The sequence below is a fragment of the Sapajus apella genome, unplaced genomic scaffold, assembly GCF_009761245.1.
Source record: "Sapajus apella isolate SASKATOON/1434 unplaced genomic scaffold, GSC_monkey_1.0 scaffold88, whole genome shotgun sequence".
In the NCBI taxonomy this organism is placed as follows: Eukaryota; Metazoa; Chordata; class Mammalia; order Primates; family Cebidae; genus Sapajus; species Sapajus apella.
Genome location: NW_022437028.1, coordinates 8581876 through 8588266, shown reverse-complemented (window position 1 = coordinate 8588266; position 6391 = coordinate 8581876).

The window sequence follows — 6391 nt, the reverse complement described above, 5'->3', positions numbered from 1 at the left end:
TGGGCCTCAGCTGTGCCTTTTCTTTGGGGATGAAGAGATTAGGGAGGCAGAAGCCAGATGAGAACCAGAGTGGGTTGGCGCCTCGGGGCAGGGCTGGGGTTGGCCCAGGGAGAGGGCAGAGTGTCACAATCTTAGAGATCTCCCCTGCCTTCCCAGGGTGGCGTGGGGCTGAGGGCTTCCTGAGCGACACCTATGGTTAGGGAAATAGGATTGGGGGCTCCCAGTGGGATGGCCCCTGCTCTAATCCCACCATGTCCTAGAACAGCAGCAAGGGTTCCTGGAGCTCCAGCCTAAGAGAAGTCCCTGTGGTCTGACCTGGCATCCCCCTGCCGGGCTCCCTGCTGTGGCCTGGACTGCATCAGAGGCAGGGAGTAGAGAGTAGGGAGACTCACTTGAAATCTTCCCTCAGTCACTTCCCCCAGCTCCTCTCAGGGCAGGCAGAGGCCTTCACAGACACGGGAGCCTCTGCACAAATGTTCCATCCAGAGCTGGCCCTTCTGCTGGTGGGCCCCATGGCCTGGGCCTGATAAGGCCTTTGCCGAACGAGACAGCGTGGGGGAGAGGGCTCCGGGCTGCAAGACGTGGCAGGCCCTAGGTGGCAGGACGTGTCATTCTGGAGCCATTCTGAGGCTGAGCCATTCTGGAGCCAGACTGAGGTGGCCCCCCCAGCTGGGGTGAGTACTTCTGGGGAGGGAGGGCATCTGCCCCTCAGCCCCTCCCTGCGGACTGCATGGGGGACTGGCTCAGGGGTGGCCTGCCTGGAGGCTGTGTCCACCTGAACCACCCTCCACAGCCCAATGCCCTGCCCCAGGCAGGCCCTGAAGTGGCCTTGCCAGGGCCCAACCCATCCAGCCCCCAGCTCTGCACTGTGCTGGGAAGAGAATGGTTGCGGCTGGTTAGGCTTGCCTTCCTCAGCTGGTGGTCATCCTCCTCCTCCCAGAAGCCCTCAGCACTGGCCTACACAGCTCAGCAGTTCCTCCAGGGCTGGGGGCTCAAGGAAGAGAGGAAGGGGTGCTGCAGAGGTCCCTGAGGAGGGTCAGGAAGGCAGGGCTGAGGAGGATGATGAGGGGAGGGGAGAGAGCACTCTGAACCCGGGATAGGGGTGTAAACAGTGGGGCTTGTAAGGTCTCAGGGGAAGCCTGAGGGGGATCCCCAGAAAGCTTGGTTTCTCTAAGTAGACGAAGGGGAGCTCTGAGGGGACCCCTATTACCCCAGCCAGGGCCACTTGCCCATCACAGTGGAGGAAGAGTCCCTGGGCCTGCACTTGGCTTCCATAAGCTTAGGAGGCTGCAGCCTAGCCTGGTCACTGTGGAACTCAAAGCCAAACACCTTGGGACCCAGAAAGTCTCCCCACAGCCAGCCTGCTCCTCGCTGCCCAGCCTCAAGAGTTAGAGCCACCACAGTGTCAAAGGACGCCCTGAGAGTGCGTGGTGCACTGTGCTGTGGGGTGTGGTTGGGCCTCAGATGCAGAGACCAGGGTTCTGTTGGCTCCGTATATGTGGAAATTGAGGCTGGAGGGAGCTGATGTGCTCCAGCGGAAGAGCTGAGTCAGCCCAGCAGCAGCACCTGCCTCCCATCCAGTGGCCTCAGGTGTCCAGGACAAGCCCCCAGCACCCATGACCCAATGTAAGGTTTTAGCTTTGAATGGACCTGGGTTTGAATCCTGGGGGTCCTTCTGTGGCGGTGTGGTGCCTGCATGGCTCACGTTGAGCGTCAGGTACATGAGAAGGGTGATCAAGCCTGCGGTGATGTGAAGATTGTAAACCAGGAGGCTCCCAACGGCTGAGTAACTCTTCCTGGATAGTCTTGTCTTAAAACAAGTCAGGATGTGGGTATTCTCAGGAAGTCCATTTGACAGATGTGGAGCCTGAGGTGCAAAGCAGCACCTTAAACCACCCAGGGGCGCAGGGCTGGGAAGAATTCTTGATGAAGGAGAGCAGCAGGCAGGCCTGGACAAGTGTGTTCCTGGTGGGTGGAGGCACAGCTGCCTAATGAGGGTGCTCCGTGAGCAGCCTCACATTTATACCAGGCAGTGTGGCTGACACTGCTTGGGGGCCAGGCCAGATCATGCCTGAAAGACCTGAGTGCCAGGGCCTAAGTCAAGGGAGAGATACATCACGTTCATACATCACAAGGCTCAGTTTTTTGTTGGTGGTGGTAGTGGTAGTGGTGTTTTGAGACAAAGTCTTGCTCTGTCACCCAAGCTGAAGTGCAGTGGTGGAATCTTGGCTCACTGCAGCTTCAACCTCCTGGGCTCAAGTGATGCTCCCACCTCAGCCTCTGAAGGAGGTGGGACCACAGGCATATGCCACCATACCTGGCTAATTTTTGTAATTTTCTTTTTTTTTTTCTTGGTAGAGATGAAGTTTCACTATGTTGTCCAGGCTGGTCGCAAACTATGGGCTCAAGTGATCTCCCTGCCATGGCCTCCCAAGGTGCTGGGATGACAGGCATGAGCCACTCACTGTGCATAGCTAAGGCTCGCTGTTAAGAGGTCAATATCCCCTAATTGATCTCTTTAATATATATATTTTTTTGAGATGGAGACTTTGGCCAGGCTGGAGAGCAGTGGCATCATCTTGGCTCACTGCAACCTCCCAGGTTCAAGCAATTCTCCTGCCTCAGCCTCCTGAGTAGCTGGAATTACAGGTGTGCACCAACACACTGAGATAATTTTTGTATTCTTTAGTGATACCGGAGTTTTGCCAAGTTGTCCAGGCTGGTCTCAAACTTCTGGGCTCAAGTGATCCTCCAGCCTCAGTCTCCCAAAGTGCTGTGATTACAGGTGTGAGCCACTGTGCCTGCCGAAAGGGAATCCTTACAGAAGAAGGAGTGGGCAGGTGCAGGAACACTGTCAGAGATGGTGTGGTGGCCAAGGCTACTACAGCAAGTTGGCTGCTTCCTGTGAACCCACGGGGTGAGGGCTCAGTTCCACAAGACTGCCCCCGCATCAGATGCCGGTCGCAAGCTCATGTCGTGGCTGTGCTTCTGACACAGGGCTATAAAAATTGAGGTTCCCATGATCCCCTCCTTGGGTTCCATTAATTTTCTAGAGGGGCACCCAGAACTCAGGGAAACCCTTTACTCATGTGCCCCTTTATTATAAAGGATATTATAGGGCTGGGCGACATGGCTCATGCCTGTAATCTCTGTGCTTTGCAAGGTCGAACCTCAAGGTTGAGGTTCGCTTGAGCACAGGAGTTTGAGACCAGCCTGGGCAACATAGTAAGACCTTGTCTCAAAATAAAAATAAAAATATGGGATATTACAAAGGATAGAGATGAACAGCCAGATGTAAGAGATACATAGAGGGAGGCCTGGGGAGAGGGGTGCAGAACTTCCGTGCCTTCTCCAGGCACCCCACTCTCTAGGAAGCTCTATGTGTTGTTATCCAGAAGCCCTCTGTATGCCTTTTGGGTTTTTATAAGCTTCACTGTAAAAGCATGATTGGGCCAGGCACAGCGGTTCATGCCTGTAATCCCAGGTCATTTTGAGGCCAAGACTGGAGAATCACTTGAGCCCTCAGGGGACGATCAAGGCTGCAGTGAGCTGTGATTGTACCACTGTACTCCAGCCTGGGTGACAGAGAGAGACCCTGTCTCAAAAAAAGACAAAACAAGCAAAAAAACCTGGCTGATGTGGTGGAACCCCATCTCTACTGAAAATGATTGTTGCCTGATCCCGACCCTTGGAAGATGCCTCCATGCACTCCAGGCACATTTGGGCAGCACTGCCTGCCTGGCACACGGCACTGGGTGACAAGGACCCCAAGTTACACCAGCCAGTGCCCAGCCCTCAAGCACCTCCCTGTGCAGAAGGAAGACAACACAGAAAAGGGAAGCGTGGTTGTCACAGAGGACTGCCAGCTGATGTCACTGAATGAGGAAGTGGTCAGCCACCGAGCCCCAGGCTCCGACCTGATGCCACAGTGGATGTTTATGGGCCATGTGACCTCAGGCCAGGCTCAGAACCACCCTCAGGGCCTCCGTTTCTTCTTATGCAAATTGAGGAACATAACAGAGACTCTGCCTACCTCCTGGGATTGTTGGGAGAGTTACAAGCTCTTTCAAAATGCACCTGCTGGCAGGACGCTGTAATCCCAGCATTCTGGGAGGCCTAGGTGGGTGGATTACCTGAAGTCAGGTGATCCTGACCAAGCCTGGCCAACATGGCGAAACCTCGTCTCTGCTAAAACTATACAAAAATTAGTCAGGCGTAGTGGCGGGTGCCTGTAGTCCCAGCTACTCAGGAGGCTGAGGCAGGAGAATCGCTTGGACCTGGAGGCAGAGATTGCAGTGAGCCAAGATGGCGCCACTGCACTGCAGCCAGGGCGTCAGAGTGAGACTCCTCTCAAAACAAACAAAAAATTTTTTTAAATAAAGAAATGATTAAAAAGCATCTGCCATTTCATTTCATCAGGTATGGCCAGACGGGCAGACATGGAAATGAGGGTCATGAGGGAGGCAGTGTATCCTCACAGATCCCCAGAAACGGGAGACACAGTAAGCCACGGAGGGCCCCTCGGGAAAGCACCAGGGTGCCTCAGGGGCAGAGCAAGCCAAGGGGAATCCTGGGTGAGATCCTTTGGAAAAGACAAGGCAAGGTATGCAGCTTTAGGATTGGCTAGTTAGAACTCTGGGGAGTAGGGGCTGTTACTGGTTGGTGCATGGCCCAGGGAGATGAAGGCGGAGAAATACTGTGTCCTGGAGGGTGAGAGCCAGCTAGAAGAGCTGGTTCAGGGCTGGGGCCTGAATTAGTTGGTTTGCATATGAAAGGCACATTCCCAGAGGGGTCTTTTACTAGCTCTAAAAACTGGCTGGCCCTGGCAGGGGCAGTGTCTCTTTCTGGTCTTGGAGGTCTGAGATGCCAGACATCAGCAATACAGAGGGCTGGGCACGGTGCCTCACACCTGTCATCCCAGCACTGATGGAGGCCAAGGCAGGAGGAACCCTTCAGCCCAGGAGTTTGAGACCAACCTAGACAGCAGTGAGACCCCCCTCATTCAAAAAAAATATTAAAAAAAAAAAAAAGCCATATGTGGTGGTGTGCACCTGTGGTCTCTGCTACTTATGAGGCTGAGGTCAGCAAATCACTTGAGCCCAGGAGGTCCAGGCTGAGTGATGGTGATTGCGCCCCTGCACTTCAGCCTGGGGGAGGATCGTACCTTGAGGACAGTAGAGCCTGCTTCCAGAAGCTTCACAGCAAGTCTTGAAGTTAGGTATTATCACTCTTCCACCTTCATTCTTCATTTGTAAAGACCTTTTGGCTATTCTAGGTCTTTTGAATTACTGTAAGAATTTTACAGTTGGCTTGTGGATTCCACAAAGCCTACAGGATGTCGACTGGGATTGGAGCAAAGCAGGAACAGCGTAGGCAGGGCAGGGATGGATGTAGCCAGTGAGGAAAGGAGGGTGGTTGTTGGGGTAACATGGGGACATCCAAGCAGTGGTTCTCAAAACGTGGTGCAGAGTCCTAGACCACTCCCTGCCCCTGCTCCCCACACGTGGCTTCCCATGCCTCTCCCATGGCCACTTGTGCTAAGGGGCTGCATTCAGGCTCTGCCCATGTTGGAATCATGCCCTCCTCCAGGCCCTCCTCTTCCTGGAAGCCCCATCTGTGAGAGCCACAGCCCCAGGCTCAGTCCCAGGCCCTGTCACTGCTGTTGAGGAGGGAGGATGAACAAACCTGGGAGACCTCACACCATCCCAGAGCAGAAATCTTGACACAGAAAGGAATCTCCCATGGGGGTTCAGCTGGGTCCAGGACCCGGAAAGTGACATCAATGTGCACCTTGCATCTAAGGAGACAGCACATGGTGGGATGGCTGGCCTGAGGCCATTGGGTAGCTTGTGCCCTCCAGAGCTACCCAGAGGCTGTTGTGTAAAAGTTCTATGTGGCCACCATCTTGGATGGTCCAGTAAGCAGGTGACCTTCCAGCCAGGTCCTCAGGCAGGGCAGGCCACCATCTCGAGGCCCTGCCCAGGCAGCCAGGGGTTCCCTTGTCCTCTCTTCAGCCCATCTTTCCAGTTGGGACCAGTTCAGCTCAAAGATCCCGTGCCTCAGTTTCCCTGTGGGTTGAATGGAGATAATGTGTCACCTCAGAATGTTGTGAAGCAAAGAATGAGGTGTTTAGGGTCTAGTTCAGATGGAGGGGTTCCCTGAGCTCGAGGAACCTGTTTCCTCAGGCCTGTGAAGGGAGGGAGGGCAGGGCGGCCTGGCTGGCCCTGGGAAGCACAGAGGAGCCTACCTACTGGGACCAGGAAGAGACTAAGAGAAAGGAGGCCCATCCCTGCCTGCTTCTGTCTCAAGAAGGCTGAGGCCACTTCCTCTGGCAAAATCCTGCCTTCCTGCCCCCCATGTCCCCTCAGCCAATGCCACCTCACCCTGGAGA